Source organism: Schistocerca cancellata, chromosome 8 (genome assembly GCF_023864275.1).
Source record: "Schistocerca cancellata isolate TAMUIC-IGC-003103 chromosome 8, iqSchCanc2.1, whole genome shotgun sequence".
Taxonomy (NCBI): domain Eukaryota; kingdom Metazoa; phylum Arthropoda; class Insecta; order Orthoptera; family Acrididae; genus Schistocerca; species Schistocerca cancellata.
In genome coordinates, this window is record NC_064633.1 from 507,507,853 (window position 1) to 507,521,180 (window position 13,328).

General features: G+C 41.1%; 1 long non-coding RNA gene across 1 annotated transcript in view; it reads right to left on the bottom strand.

The window, feature by feature from the left end:
- LOC126094797 (uncharacterized) overlaps positions 1-10,565 on the bottom strand; it is a 36,545-nt gene extending 25,980 nt beyond the window's left edge. The window contains exons 1-2 of the long non-coding RNA XR_007521880.1: positions 10,515-10,565; positions 834-968 (exon numbers count right to left, since the gene is read on the bottom strand). This is a non-coding gene — a long non-coding RNA (uncharacterized LOC126094797). The remainder of the gene's footprint in view (positions 1-833; positions 969-10,514) is intronic.
- Positions 10,566-13,328: the final 2,763 nt, after the last annotated feature.

Below are 13,328 nucleotides of genomic sequence, written 5' to 3' on the forward strand. Positions count from 1 at the left end.
AATCATTTGATTTGACAAATATACAGCTGGCTCGTATGGGCTTTCTGAAACTACGTCAAAGACATATTTCATCATAATTACTAGATCTTTTGTTATGTATTTCACAGATGCAATTGCAACACATGAAACGAATGTGATCGACAACTGCTCTGGTTCCAGTTATGAACGATTCTCCTGCAAATATAGTGATAAGATCACACGTTTATTAAGGCTTCGCCATTATCACCATCATATCAGTATCAATCATTTAATCCGTCAGTACCATTCTGTAATAAATAAAAGTCTTCTCCAGACTTGTGTACTCTTTAAAATGTACAGCTTTCTCCACAGCTGTATTTTCTCTACGTTTCCTGACAAAATTGGAAACTAAGTTTTGAATAGGCCGTTTAGCTATCAAAATGATTACCGTGCCATCACTGACCTCCTGTTTATTTATTTCTGAATCCAACCACTCACCTTTCCAATTATACATCATTTTTGGCTCGCTATTAATTACTGTCATATACGCACACGCAACAGTTTACACGAAAATAGGTAGTCATACCGACAACATCCGTGGATATGAACTCTTCCAGTTTAATTCAAGAACATAATATTGTGTTTTAGACGGTGTTTTCCAGGTCATAATATCATCTTGCCTCCTTCCTTTTTCACTTATGTGTATTTCTATCCACTTGATGTAATCTAACTGATGCTTTAGCCTTATAGTTTCGAAGTAAGCTAAGACATATTTGTTCCATGGCCTATTCGTCAAGTGCAGATTTTACAGATATTGAATGATCTGCTTTGTCAGGCTTAAAGGATTCTAAAGCCGGTGACGAGTAACTACTTACGGTTATCATTTCCGTGTTACGCTGCTGTACTGTGCCTGCGAGCCACTCTGCTCTACCTTCGACGACCGATGTTCCTCTTTTATGTGGGGATGCTTGCTCGCAGTATTCACGTGCTGGCGGCACCCACGCACACATCTAAAGAACAAAAGAACAGCGTTTACGGCTGGTGCCATATGTGCACGTGCCGTATCTGATGTAGTGGTGCCAATATCCTGGACGTCACCAAGATCATGCAACTGAAGAAATATTTGAACAGGCGCGTACTTAATTTGTCATATTTTCTGCCTCTGATTCTCTCTCTCTGTCTCTCTCTTTATGTGCGTGCGAGCGTGAGTGTATGTGTGTGTGTGTGTGTGTGTGTGTGTGTGTGTGTGTGTGTGTGTCTGCTCCCTCCCTCCCTCATTCTCCCTCGCTGTGCATGTATTTCTCTCATTTTTTTTCTCCCTCAGATCTTCTTTCTCCCTGCTCTCTCTCTGAATCCATTTGCACTAATATCGATGTATTGTGTGTATATTTTCGTCTAAATGTTAAAATGCGTAACCTACGTGTGGATCATTTAGGAGACTAAATGGCACTGAAGGCAGGACAGTATTTGGGCAGTAACCAATATTTTTTTTTTTTTAAATGTGGAGACCACAGTGAATACAACGGAGCGTATCTGGCATTTTCAGACTGGTTTCATTGCCTACAGTTTTTAAAGACTTTAATTATTTTATATAACTACATGCTCTCCCAAGTTTCCACTCCGAATGCGAAAATATTTTGTTGATACCCACCGGTAGAGGGAGAAGTGATCATTGTAACACAATGAGAGAAATCAGAGCTCACGCGGAAACATTCTCGTGCTCGTTTTCCCCGTGCTCTGAGAGTTGAACAGTAGGGAAAAACAGTGAAGGTGGCTGTATGAACTCCCTGCTTAGGCACTTAAGTGTGGATTGCAGAAGATTCATTTTCATGGAGATGTAGGCGTCGGCTTTTATAGTTTTGGGAAATAAGAGTGTGATGACAGACCGGAAGATATGCATTTCGATGTTGGATCTGTATTTGCATATTTGGCTCCTTTTCAACGGTTATTGCATATTTTAACTAAAAACTAGTGATGAGGTATATTTTAGCTGTATGTTTACAATATTTAAAAAACCAGCTGGGTGGGTTCTAGCTCAATTTCATTTTTTCGTTTTGATGTTTTATACAGTAACCGCGATCTACAAGTGCGTGTGATCGCTATCCGAGAGGTTACTGGCAAGCGAAAACCGATTACTGAACAGGACCAGGCAGACAGTCAATGCGTCCCTGCTTAATTCCTTCCCCTGCCACACCGCACGCGTCGGCAACAATTAAATTACAGGAGTTGTTGGATGCATGTCCATTGTTTCAGTTTAGCTTTCTATTTGATTATTCAAAGTTAAACGTGTTTACGTTTAGTGTGTAACGTGTTATGCAACATGCTGCCCAAAAACTTAATGTCGTTTCGTATAACTGACCATACTAGAACAATTACATATGACGGAAATGTTTTATAGTGTGGAGTTTGCCAGAAGAACTTTTGCGGCAAAAAATAGTTTCAAACATAGCAGTATGTCAAGACAAGTCTTCATACAGCAGGAATGCAAAAGAAGGCCTACGACAACTTCTGACGGCGGCACGTAGTAGAAATTTAGTGCCCAGATGTAACCAAACAGATCGCTCTAACATGGAGAGTTGCAAGTAATATCCCTCTTCACAAACTTACAAACCCTACCCTCAAAGGCTTCCTGTGCAAATAGCGCTTAAAACAAATTGGGCGTATACCAGGTGAATCGACAATGAATAGCTACATACCGACAATTTTCCTAGATATTCTGAAAGAATTACCCAGTCAACTTTAAGGAAAACATTATTTGGATTTTAGTTGACGAAACTACCGACACCTGTGCCCGTTACATCGCAAATGTAATTGTTGGTACGTTAAAACAGGAGCCTTATTCATATTTAGTGGCCTCTAAAGAGCTTCAAAAGACGTATCATTCTACGATCGCCAGATTCGTGAACAAGGGTATTAGAAAAATACTTCCAGAATCTTCTGCAGATGAAAAAGTGTTGCGTTTCTCTCAGATGCTACTCCCGTGTCAGCAACGCAGGAAAAGGCCTCCAAGTACGGGGTGTTCAAAAAGTCTCTAGGCAGTGCCGTATGATTGTTAGCCATGCGTGCTGTATTATTGTTCGCTTGCCTGGGTTACTTTCCTTCAAATCAACTCTCCCAACATTCCATTGTTTCGTTTATCTCAGCCAGCGTCCGTAATATCGTTGGTGTGTGTCTTACGTGTTGATGTGAACGTTTAAGTTCAGTTCCTTTGTTCGTTTGTTTCGTTTTTGTCACTGTTAAAATGTTAACCATTGAAGAAAGTGTGTTTTTAGTCGAACAAGTGTTCAAAGCTGCCGGTAAATACGCAGTTTCAGTTCGTCAAACATTTAATTCGGTTTTCCCGAAGACAAAACTCCCACATCACGATACTGTGCGAGATATGTTTAACAAATTTAGAAGTACGGGTTCAGTGACAGATGCACCGAGAAGTGGTCGTCCTAGCGTTCAGTCTGAGGATAAACTGCTCGATATTTCCAGTAAAATGTCCATGAGTCCGAACAAGTCAGTAAGAAAACACGCCCAGGAAATCGATGTTAGTGCCGGAACCGTTCACAAAGCTATTGGGAAAAAATTAGAACTTTTCCCATACAAAGTGCGAGACATGCAAGAACTGAAAATTACTGATCATGGCAAAAATTTCGTTTAACAAAATGGAAGCGATATTTTTAGTGAAACGTTTTTCACTGATGAGGCGGGGTTTCATTTATTCTCGAATGTGGAGTACTGCAAATCCGCTGTGCATTCGTGAGGAACCACTTCATTCTGTGAAAATTGGAGTTTGGATTGCAATTCCTAGACGTCGGATTGTGGGTCCCATATTTTTCAACCAAACAAACGCACAACAATACTGCAGTGATATTCTGTACTCATTCAGAGGAGAACTTGTGTTAAGTGAAATACTGGTTACTTTCAACAAAATGGTGCAACCGCGTATACAACTCGCGTTTCAATTTCACTGCTTGCTAATGTTTTCGGTGATCGCGTAATTTCACAGAGACTTTGGCTTCCACGATTGCCTGACCTAAAACAACCTGACTTTCTTCTGGGGAGCAGTGAAAGCAACTGTCTATAAAAACCGTCCAAAATCCATCGATGAACTGAAAACATTAATATGCACTTTCACCGCTTCTGTTACAGAAGAAATATTACAGCTTGTGTTTGGAACTGAATTGTGTATTCAACAACAGTTGGGAAACTCAACATTTAATGTGAAAATTTGTAAGTAAATATGAATATTCAATAAATTAATGACTTACATTTCATTGCGTTTCATTTCGGTATATTCACTGCGGCATACGGCACGCGCGGCTAAAAATCAAACGGCACTGTGGAGAGACTTTTTGAACATCCCGTATTTTTCCTCAATTTGATTGATGTGACGTGGTTTACTGATCGTCTTACTGAAGTTGTTTTGGACCGTAAATAAACTGATTTCATACGCAAAGAAAGTGTTTCTTAAGGCACCTGTTCGTATCAACACCTACAAAGGAAACTAACAAATGTGTTCTCACCTATCAGACCAGTGGTTGTTCGTTAGGGTACAAGGATCGAAAGTGTGTTGTTTCGCAGTGAACGTTTCGAGGCCATCGGAGACGTAATGAACGACGTCGATGGTGTAGAGCCTTTGGCAGTTTACCAGAGCGAGGAGGCATTTAATGATTCCAGTATTAAAAAAAAAAACATTGCTATGATTAGCACTCATTTTTCCCATATAGCTGCTGGTATTAAAAAGCTTGAAACTCAAGGTTTGGCTCTGAATGAATCTATTCAGTTAATGAATAAAATTGCTGTGCTGGAATACTCACTGTTGGAGTAATTCCCTAGAGAAACTTTAAAGAAGAGCTTGAAAACATTTTGAACAATTGCCAGTGGTTTGAACCCTTGTCCCAAATGGGTTTATTGATGGGACGGGTGAACTATTGCCAGGAAAAATACGTGCCGACATACCACCAAATTGATATGCTTCCCGGTTACCCCAGCTGATGTAAAACGATCCTTTTTTGCTTATAAAAATGTTTTCAGTGATTGAAGACACAGTCTTACAACGGAACATTTGGAACAGTACCTCAACGTTTATGTTTACAATAGTAGCAAAGTATGAAGTAATTTGTAAACTATACTTTAGTGCGATGATATTAATTAAAAGTTAATGTTATTCAAAATGTTACAGATTTTATGTTTTTTAAATAACACATTACGGAGCTCTTGTGCGTCCCTTCTAGGTGCGATAGGTCTCGAATGTGGACCTTTGCATATTGATTGTTTTGCTGTGACTAATTCGCATCGCATTCACTTGTTACAATGCAATGAAGGAACAATGTTTGAAAAACGGTGTGCTTCTTTTAGCAATTTTGTAACAACTAATCTGATAAAGGGTCCTGCTTAACCTCTACCACAAAGCATACAGATCTTGAGGTCAGCATTCTAAATGTCATGATTTCTGTCGAAGCCGGCGCTCTTCCTAGCAGTCGATATTCACAGGTACTGCTTCGAGATACATCACTTGCAGTAACTACCACGTTTTTTATTATATGGTCTTGCATGTTTCATGCATATTTTAAGAACTTTTCATGCATATTTGCATGCATATTTTGAGCTTTCTTATGTTGTATATAATCCGGTCTTTAATGATGACCCATCATCTTCATTGTGGATTCGTGTCTGATTAATAACCAAAACTTATGTTCTTGAAAGCAATAGCACGGAGTAATTTGCAAATCATCGATGTCTGAAAAGGAACTGAGATCTGATATACATGCATTTAAATTATCATCACCAAATTTGTTATGAGGTTTTATTTATAGGTCATGAACATGGACTTAGTATCATAAAGTGTTCTTTGAGGTTTTTGTGCCAATAAACTGGCACTTTGAATTACATCAAGTGGAGAGCTTAAAATTTCTTTATAGTCTTTGATGATTTTGGGTGTTTTAATAACACCACCAGATCACAATTTCAGTTTTTCCTCGTCATCTTCCCTTACAATCAGAATATTTCACAAATTTTCGCTCATGCTTCTTTATCTTGAGATTACATTTGTGTTTTAATAGGTGTGAAGTACTTACAGTGACTAAAGGTAAAAAGTGAAGTCTCAATTTTTTTTCTACATGAGAGGAAATTGCGCCCTTTTTAAACGAATCAGACATTTCTTCTCTTCGTGTTCAATCCAAAAAAAAAAAGGAAAACAGTGTTATATTCCAGGAGTCCATCTGAAGACACACTGTTAAAATGTTTAATCCATCAGAATGTGTTGCATTTCAGTTGTACCGATGTGCAGACTGCATGGTACGGTTTGACTGATAGCTGTATCAGATAGTAGAGAGCATAGAAATTACTTTGTATAAAAAAAACATTATTATAACTTCCAAAGAACAAGGGGCGCCAGAATTTTGCGACATTTGTAGGAAATGCTGGAAGCAAACAGATGTGAAATATAAATATCCTGTCATTTAATGTGCAGTTTTACATGGCAGATGTAGTTTCAGTTATAGTCCTGGTTTATTGTGCCTGGTGTGTTTCACAATCTGATGAATTACAATTCATTTTATAATCAGGAACCTATGTGAATATGTGGAAGAAATGATTAAAATAAATTCAGACCATGTTTCTGTGATTGCAGCAAACTTTAAAAGATTTACAGCATTCACTAAATCTATGGAAGTGGGCTATGTTAGGTACATAAAATTTCAGTTTATAGATTCCATTAAGTTTCTGGCGTCCTCTCTAGAAAAATGTGTTTCTCAAAAACCTTGTACAAGTTAGTCCAAGTGGTGTATCGGCCACTACTTTGAGGATACATATTTAAAACATCTTACGCAATATTCACTTTAAAGACACAAGAAGAGATTTTGGGCTTCTCGGAATGGGCATCACTGTTTGTTTATCTGACAGCTTCAGCAATGGAATGTGATAGGTTATCTGTTATTGTTTTGCTGTAAGGTGGCGGGCAGTTTTTTCAGTCTTGTGTAACGAGGGCTGCAATTCAGCCAATGACATGCCGTCACTTGGGCATAAGCGGGGAACCCTCGCGAGTTTCACAACAGTGAGATTAGTCTCTGAGGATGATGGTGATGTAGGTAGTCATCAAAAGATAGCGATTTTATCTGAATTAGACAGGGCAAGTTTACTGAGTTCTCCAAGGACTCCAGTATGAAAGGCCTCATAGAGAATTTGCTACAGTTTCATTATAACATGGATGACGATTTGTTGTATTTTCACTGTAAAATGGGCAATTTGTTACAGTTTCACTGTAACATGGATGGTCATTTATTGCAGTTTTGCTGTGTAAGATAGGCTCTTTGTTAAAATTTAGCAGTCACGTGGGCGGTTTGTTTGCAATTTGCTGCAACACTGGCAACTGATACATATTTTCTGTTACACAGAGGGCTCATTATTACAGTTTTGCTATAAGATAGCCAGTTTGTAGCAGGGGTTGATTTGTGACAGTTGTGGTGCATCGTTATGGACGACAACTTGTTACAATTTTTGCCATAATGCGAAGGGCACCATCTGACTGAACATGTCATGACGTCCCTATGTAACGCAATATAGAAGACTGAATGTCACTAGTGGTGGACCTGCCAGTATGAAAAGTATAACTGAGAATTGGGTCGTCAGCAGGGAAGCAGTAAAATCACAACAGGTTGGTCAGAACAGCACAGAGACTTCGAATGGTGACTGATCATTGTATGACATCTGAATAACAAATCCATCAGAGAGATTTATCCCTTCTAAAATTGCACAAGTCGACTGTTGGTCGTGAAGTGGAAATGTGGAGGAACAACTGCAGCTAACCCAGAATCAGACGGACCTCTTGCACTGACAGAAAGGGACCATCCAGCATAGCGGCGGGTGGTTGTAAGGAATCACATGAGATCAGTTAATTGAATTACTCATGAGGACCAAAGTGCCACCAACAGTCCAGCTAGGACAATGACTTTGCGTAGGGAGTTAAAAGAATGGAGCACGGTTGTCGGCCAGCTATTTATATGGCACACATACTGCATTAGTAGTCAATGTCAGGTGACAGTTGAGGTGGTGCTAAGGATGATGCACGTGGATACTGAATCACTGAAAATGAGTTATTTGGAGAGGGGAAACATGATATACCATGTGGCATTCTGGCTCAACGATGTTGGTTTTGTGAATGCCTGGAGAATATTACCTGCAGCCACATGTAGTGCCAGCAGTGAAGTATAGAGTGGGTGGTGTTACGAAATGGGAGTGTGTTTCATGTGGACCATTATCAAGCTCTAGAAAATGCTGGATGCAGAAGGATATGATCACTATTTGTACTGCTGTGCACAGGTGAGGAACAGTCGGGAATGATGAAAACGCCATAAAGCAGCATCTGTGAGGCAATGGTATGCGGACAATAACAGTCCTGAGATATATTTGCCTGGCCAGACTCCTGACCTGAACCCAATGGAACACCTCTGGGACGAATGATAACGTCGTTTTCCCTTCAGACCACAGTTTCCAAAATCGCTACGTTCAGTGATATGGGATCTTTAGGAATAATGGTTTGCCATTCTTCCAGAGACATTCAGACACATCATTGTTCCCAGCACAGTTTGAGTCATCACAAATGTGAAGTGTGGTCACTCCATATTAATATCAAGTATTGCAAGGCTACTAAATTATGGAGAGCAAATTTGTTAAAATTTTGAGGCTACAAGGGGAGGACTTTGTTACAATTTTGGATATCATGGGCCTATTTGTTATAATTTAAGTCTAATAATGGCTACAGAGGATGCATTTTGTTATAAATTCATTTGATGCTTATCTAACCTAAAATAAAATGATGACATATGAGAAACTGGTTATGGTGTAACAGTGTACTAATGTCATGTCCAGTTACTTATTATGTATTTCCTTATGAAGTGAAAATGGGAAGACAAACAGAGGCTCAACAACAAAAGAAACATACAGCAAAGGGCAAAAGGAGTAGGAACAAGTTTTTCATTGACGAGGGCCACTAATAAGCCAGTATATGGAATAAATTTCATATCGTTTGCTGGTAGTAACTTTCATAGATGAAGCATCCAATTATCTACGGAAGATCGCAGGTCCAAAGACGCCTTCACAAATACACCATCAGTATTCTTATGAAAACGACATTTCCTTAGCAAACTCAATGGATTTGGCTATTTTCAGAGTAATATTCACTGATTTTGATCGATTCTGCATTTTTGCTCAAACGACAGAGTATAACATAAACATCATTAACTAGAAATAACATAAAGAGTTCCTGTACGAATTTTCATAAGAAAACGAAGTGTGGGCAATGAAGAAATGGCATATCAAATAGGCGAGAGCGAGGTGAAGGTTTGCAAAAAAAAAAAAAAAAAAAAAAAAAAAAAAAAAAAAAAATTGATTTCTTGAAAGAATCAGAGTAATTAAGAGAAACCATAATTAGTGATTTGAAGGAGAAACGAAAAAATTGCTGAACAGCTGCTGCTACCTGTGTAAATGAAGTGTTAAAATTTTCATCTCCTCAAGGCATGGCTAGGCATTTTGCACACGAAAAGTTGCATATGTGTTACAATTAACTGTCAAAGAGGTTTCCTTCGAATCAAGTACTAAATTCGAGACGCTAAGAGAACAGAAGACGCTACAAAAGCGATTTTGTAGGCGTCTCTATGGTAACTCCGCAGATGACTATTGCGTCTCCAACAGCTGTTAGTGCTTCACATTTCACATTCAAAGTCGGTAACAGCACTGCTGTGAAACAGGGAAGTAGGGTTCCGCCGGTGGTACCAGAAGTACTCTAACATTCTGCATGGTGTCTGTTTGTTCTAAGTCGTGTCTCCCTACCACTTTCGCGCAACGACGCTCTGAGCGTGTTTTTTAGGGAATTGACTAGTTTGAACCTGCGACCGGTTCCTGGCAACGAGACGCCAGACCACACATGACATGTAGAGTTCAGAAGAGTTCAGTGAGACTAGCGATGATATAATCAAATACTTAATGATTTCAGCGTCAGCTCCACTGCACTCCCTGTAAAAGAATCTTAATACTAACTAAATTTAGTGGAAGGGGTTCAAGGCTTTCCTATTTTTAGTTAGGTGGTAAAATAATGTCGAAAACGCAGTTAAGTTTACCATTGGAATTATTATTCTACTCACAAAACATTGTTTATAAATTGCACTATTGATAAAAGGAAATATTTTAATACAGGATGATAAACACCAACTACGTTCAACAAAAATGTGAACGAATATTCCCTGAATGGGTTTCCAAGTTCTACAATGGATCGAAGGATGACCTATGCCATATCACATCTATAATCTAGGTTTAAGTTTCATAAAAGAGAAAACTATCAAAATGGTCTACAGTGACCCTCAATTATCATTAATTACTTATTTAACTTACTCATAAATTACAGTGGCTGATGTGGCTTCTCAATAATTATATAACAGAAAAATCATCGTGTTTCAGATTTTGAACTTCACGTAGCAAATGTGAATACCATGAGCAAAAAGGGAATGTAGCAGATGAGACTTCTGCAGTTCTGAGTGAAGCCTTATGCGCGTGGCATCGCCTGCGTTCATTACCTTGTCGTTGGTTAGTCAGCGTCAGGGGGCAGTGGGCGGCGCAGCTCCACACACCTCGCCATGTCGGAAGCAACTCTTCTCTAACCTCTCCTTACTACAATTTACCGAAGCTGGTTTAAGAAAAAGGTATCTGGCTATGTTTCCAACTGACCAATCAGGGTCTCAACGTTAACCTTAAGCTCCGCCTACAAAAATTCTGTCTATCCAATGAGAAACGTTATACTTTTCGTGGTGGGGCAATATTTTTAACGTTTGCAACGTAACAGACACACGTATAGTCTCACGCTAAAACTTGCAGCTGGTGTGGCCCTTTTAGTGTTATCGTAAGATCTATACTGTTCTTCTGGAGTGCTCTATCTTTTAACATGGGCATGGGGGTGGTCCTGGTGGTTGGCTGGCGACGTGGGTGTCCGTCCCTTATCGTAGGGCCTTCTAGCTTACACGATTGTGCTCTCGGCTTCTGTTCTCGTTTCTCCCCTCGGAAATGCGTCTGTTTCACGGTGAGAAGGTATGACATGCATTTAGGCGTTCTTGTGTTAGTCTGTGGTATTCCATTTGCTCACTCGTTGATCGAATTACTTTGGTTAGTTTAATGTCAGGATTTATTCGGAGCTATGTGACATACTGCCGGATTTGCTATAATGTCAGGGTTTTCATGGAAGGTGTTGGATTTGCCTGACACCTTACAGTACCTTCAGCCACACGTCGTCAAGTGACTTGCGGATTATTGATGTACATGGTGTAGCTGCAGAGTTAACAACAATCGAAGTATTGGTTTCGTCTGTGGTGGAAAAGCAGTTTTATTGCTTTCGGCGTTTTATTATCACTTTTGTGTGGTTTACTATCCAGTACATTTGCGGTGATTTATTTGGGTCGTAAAATAACGCACGTAGTGTATTCCACACAGGTTTCCGGCGTTTCACATTCACTGATTTTCCTGGTAGTGTAGGAAACAAAGCTTCTCCTTGTTGGGAATTTTACAACTTTTACAGTTAAAGGGTGAGGCATTTTGCTGTTTACATTCCCTTTTTTCGTTCTTGAAAGGAAAGGACATTTTTCCGTAAACACCCGTATAGCAGAGAATCGTAAATAATCTATCCTGTCGGTCTCATACCTCCCAAGTTCCTTAGGAATCTCTTTTTTTAATTATTGTCAATTTTCAATGCATTATTCACTCCCTCTTGTGAAATTACGTTAATATAAACGATACTATTCGTTCTCATCCGATATCGTATTCAAAAGTCCTGGTGACTGTCCGCTTGGAGCGCTGCTGTGGTAGTGTATAACAAGACTGAATAGGGGTGTGTTCAGTACAGGTGTAACTCCAGTGGGCGTCAACTATTTCAGTCAAGGACCAGTGTTGACGTTAGGTGGCGTGATAACTTACACCCTGGGCCGTAGAAGGAGTTGGGGGTGGGGGATGAGGCCAGGGAGGGGGGGGGGGGGGGTGTTAAGTGGCTGCTCAAAGAGAAATTCCATTTTCAGCGAACCATGGGTACCGATAAAAGCTTACGACTAACATACTCTAATCTACGTTTTATAAGGTATCACACCAAGCAGTTTAGGTCAAAAATAAAACGTTATATAGAAACTGCACACATACACTCCTGGAAATTGAAATAAGAACACCGTGAATTCATTGTCCCAGGAAGGGGAAACTTTATTGACACATTCCTGGGGTCAGATACATCACATGATCACACTGACAGAACCACAGGCACATAGACACAGGCAACAGAGCATGCACAATGTCGGCACTAGTACAGTGTATATCCACCTTTCGCAGCAATGCAGGCTGCAATTCTCCCATGGAGACGATCGTAGAGATGCTGGATGTAATCCTGTGGAACGGCTTGCCATGCCATTTCCACCTGGCGCCTCAGTTGGACCAGCGTTCGTGCTGGACGTGCATACCGCGTGAGACGACGCTTCATCCAGTCCCAAACATGCTCAATGGGGGACAGATCCGGAGATCTTGCTGGCCAGGGTAGTTGACTTACACCTTCTAGAGCACGTTGGGTGGCACGGGATACATGCGGACGTGCATTGTCCTGTTGGAACAGCAAGTTCCCTTGCCGGTCGAGGAATGGTAGAACGATGGGTTCGATGACGGTTTGGATGTACCGTGCACTATTCAGTGTCCCCTCGACGATCACCAGTGGTGTACGGCCAGTGTGGGAGATCGCTCCCCACACCATGATGCCGGGTGTTGGCCATGTGTGCTTTGGTCGTATGCAGTCCTGATTGTGGCGCTCACCTGCACGGCGCCAAACACGCATACGACCATCATTGGCACCAAGGCAGAAGCGACTCTCATCGCTGAAGACGACACGTCTCCATTCGTCCCTCCATTCACGCCTGTCGCGACACCACTGGAGGCGGGCTGCACGATGTTGGGGCGTGAGCGGAAGACGGCCTAACGGTGTGCGGGACCGTAGCCCAGCTTCATGGAGACGGTTGCGAATGGTCCTCGCCGATACCCCAGGAGCAACAGTGTCCCTAATTTGCTGGGAAGTGGCGGTGCGGTCCCCTACGGCACTGCGTAGGATCCTACGGTCTTGGCGTGCATCCGTGCGTCGCTGCGGTCCGGTCCCAGGTCGACGGGCACGTGCACCTTCCGCCGACCACTGGCGACAACATCGATGTACTGTGGAGACCTCACGCCCCACGTGTTGAGCAATTCGGCGGTACGTCCACCCGGCCTCCCGCATGCCCACTATACGCCCTCGCTCAAAGTCCGTCAACTGCACATACGGTTCACGTCCACGCTGTCGCGGCATGCTACCAGTGTTAAAGACTGCGATGGAGCTCCGT